The sequence below is a fragment of the Lipotes vexillifer genome, unplaced genomic scaffold (assembly GCF_000442215.2).
Source record: "Lipotes vexillifer unplaced genomic scaffold, Lipotes_vexillifer_v1.1 scaffold394, whole genome shotgun sequence".
In the NCBI taxonomy this organism is placed as follows: Eukaryota; Metazoa; Chordata; class Mammalia; order Artiodactyla; family Lipotidae; genus Lipotes; species Lipotes vexillifer.
The window spans coordinates 2,766,534-2,770,149 of record NW_006791731.1 but is presented as its reverse complement, the minus strand read 5'-3'; positions in this window follow the sequence as shown (position 1 = coordinate 2,770,149).

Sequence of the window (3,616 nt, the reverse complement as noted above, 5' to 3'; positions counted from 1 at the left end):
GGGAAAGAGGAAGGTGTCACTGATTTAGCAAATACTTGGGTAGCATTGACATGTGCCAGGCCCTATTCTAAACACCTTACCAATCTTAACCTATTTACACCCTGTAACAGTCCTATGAGGTAGTTACTGTTGAATACTATTACCCCCATTTTACCCCCACGCGGACACTGAGGGCCAGAGAGGGCAGCTGGCCGCAAGGCCCAGAGCTAAATGAGTAGCCGAGCCAGGGTTGAACTCAGACGGCCCAGCTCCCGAGTCCCCGCTCTTCACCGCTGCTGCCTTGTTTGTAGCTTCTGTCAATGGCTTCTGTAACATTCATTCACTCCACCAAGCATTTTGACCTGTAAAATATATTAGTCTTTATCCCTATTTTAAGACAAAGCAGAGGCTGGGAGGAAATAGATAAGGAACGTGTGCTTCCTGGAGCTGTGGGTCCAGCAGACTCTGCCATCAGCGCCCATCAGGGTAACTGAGCAGGAGACGGGTGGGGCCTGAAAGGGGTCACAGGAGCGGGTGGAGGCGGTTCTCCCAACCTCCCAACCCCCCCACCTCCGGTCTGCATGCCTGGAGGCGGAAATTACTAACCGGACATCAAAATACATGACCCACTGCGAACAAATCTAATAAACACATGGAAACACACCAAAAGAGGAAGGGGAAAAAATGTCACTACAAACCAAAGGCAGGCAGGCAGTGTGAGCCCGCGGCCCCGGGAACCGCGGTCGGCCTTGAAGGTAGGCACATCTGAAAACGTGCACCTCAGTTTGGGACTTGAACCCATGTGGCCGGGACTTGAACCCGGCCAAAAACCGGGCTGGGACTCGAACCCATGGACTTTTAATTAGCATCACTCAGCTGGTGTCTGGACTTACTGAGGCTCAGGGTTTTTTTTCTCAGTGCAGAAGGAATTCAGTGAGAGGAAAAGTGATAGGCAAGAAGTAGATTTATTAACATAAGACGCTTGTGAGAGATGCAAGCGGGCAGGTGAGGAGGCTCTGCCCGGAGGATTAAGTGGACTACAATTTTATAATCAAAGGAAAGTGGAGGGAAGGGGAAAAGAACCACCTTCTTTGAGTAGACGTCGGGCTTATATCACCAGCTCCTCCTTCGTTTTGGGCAGGGGAGTGTCTGACCCTATGAGGTCAAACTAGGACCGTCAGAGCGCTTATTCAAATCAGTAGAAGAGAGGTAACATTTTTCTTTCACTTAATGACCTGGGGCATATCTCGTGCTTTTGTTTATGGCTTTATAGCGAAGCAAGTCTTCTTCGTTCCACGACGTTCCGACAGCTTTCTTGAGCGATCATTAACTGAACGGTGGTCTCCCCAAGTTTCCTAGGTTTCCCTCTCTACCTATAATCCCCTGCTGGGACTTCTACAGCCACCTGTATAATTTTCCTTTTCTATCCCAATCACGTCAGAAGTCCTAATGCACGTGGAGACAGATTAGCTATTCAGAAGCACATGCTCCCTTTCCTCTTGAATAATTAATCTAAATTTAGCGAAAGGATGCATATGGCGGGGAGGGGAATGGCAGCAGCCTCTGCAGCAAGAAGGAAGCTGTGCTGTGGCCTCGCCCACCAGGAAGGGGGATGGGCCTGGAGGGCAGAGCCGCGCAGGCTGGCCAGCTCCGCCAACACCCTGGCTTTGTGACCTGGAACCTCCAAACCCCAGTTTCTCCATCTGGGCCCAAGGGCCCGCTGGAGTCAGACCGCAGCTCTAGGTCAACACTGGCCATCACTGTGGCCTCACGCTGTTCCTTCAGACCTGGAGGGTGCGGCCCAGAGGGGCTGGTTCGAGATGGGTGGGATGGAATCCGGTCAGACCGGGTGGGGCATAGGAGGAGTATTTCCAACAGGGCCTCAGACCATGGTTGCCCTGGAGCCAGAGTGGCCCAAGGAAAGGGTGACGGCCCAGAGTGTGCTGGACGAGCCCTCACAGAGGCTGTAGTGAGCGTCTCTGGGGACTGGCCGCTGGCCTGCAGCTGCCACCCTGACGGATGGGCAGGGCCACGGCCACAGGAGGCAGGCAGCCAGGCCCAGACCCACCCTGTCTGGGCAGAAGGCTGGCTGAGGGCTGGCTTCCTGGGCGTGTGGCTGGCAGAGTCCCAGAGGGCCCCACGCTCAGAGGGGGGACCTAGGGCTGGGGTTTGATGCTCTTCAGTCACCATCTTGAAACCCTTAATAATTTTACCTGTGAATCTGTGTTTTGTAAGTGAAGTCCAGGGAAATGAAGCACGCTCGAGGGGAGGGGCCTGGAGCCTCGGCCCACACATGGCCCCACCCCCTGTCACCTCACAGCCCCACTGCCTCTGAGTGCCCTGGGCCCCTTCCAGCCTCATCCTTCCTGCCCCCTCCCTGGGACGGCTGCTTTCCTCCACCCCCCCGAGGGTGGGGCCTGGTGGTGGCTGTCCCTGCCCTCAGCTGGCAGCACCACAGCGTGCCCCTCTGATCCAAGTACCAAATGTGTCCCAGTGCTGAGGGTACATCCTGTGGGGTTGGGGTGATGGCCCATGGGAAGGAGAGAGGCTTCCCTCCTCGGGCTGGAACACCACATTTTCATTTGGCTGGGGCAACACAGAGGAGCCATGACCTTAAAGGCTGCTCCGCGCTGTCTCCATCAGGAGGGGAGCCTCGCCCGCCCTTTGCCGCTCAGCGGGGCAAGAGCCTGGCATGAAGACCGGGGGCTCGTCCCACAAAATTCTCAGCCTCTGCTTGGAGCCACCATCCACCGCTCTCCACGCGCGGAAGGACGTTCCCCAGAGGATATGCCGATTGCCTTAAATCTTCCAGGAAGAGCAGGGCCATGACGGGCTGAGAAAGGTGCTTTCTAGGCTGGAGGAACTTGTGCTAAGATTCCTACGCTTGGCGCCGTCCTGGCATTCAGGGGATCGGGTACTGGGCAGGACAAGAAATGAGGCTTCATGGCAGGGATGAGCCGCCGACGGGGTGGAGGAGGACTGGGCCAGACTGAACGGCCTTGCACAGGAGCCACGGAAGTTTGGATTTTATCTTTTCGGTCAGTTCTCAAACTTTATCGGGCAGCCAAGAGCAGAGGCCAAAGTGGCTTTATTGAAGCAAGACATTTCCTTGAAGTTTCATAACGTTTCCTGACAAATATGTGAATGGTATTGCATAAGAGAAACATGCTTTGTTTTATTATAAAAATATCTCAAAAGACGTCCATTGAGGGATGGAGTAATGCAGATGCTCCAGGGGAAAAAAACCTTCCCTTCTTATAGGAAACATTTCTTTCCATGGGAGAAGCCCAGAGGAGGGTAGAGGGAGGGTGATGAATGAATGATCGATACAGTTGAGAGCTGATAGATCAGTGCAGTCATAAATAGGTGTTTTAAAATATGTATACAGGGCTTCCCTGGTGGTGCAGTGGTTGAGAGTCTGCCTGCCGATGCAGGGGACACGGGTTCGTGCCCCGGTCCGGGAAGATCCCACGTGTCACGGAGCAGCTGGGCCTGTGAGCCGTGGCCGCTGAGACTGCGCGTCCGGAGCCTGTGCTCCGCAGCGGGAGAGGCCACAACAGAGGCCTGCGTACCGCAAAAAAAAAAAAAAAAAAAAAAAAAAACAATAAAATTGGCAAAAAAAAATTTTATAAAAAAA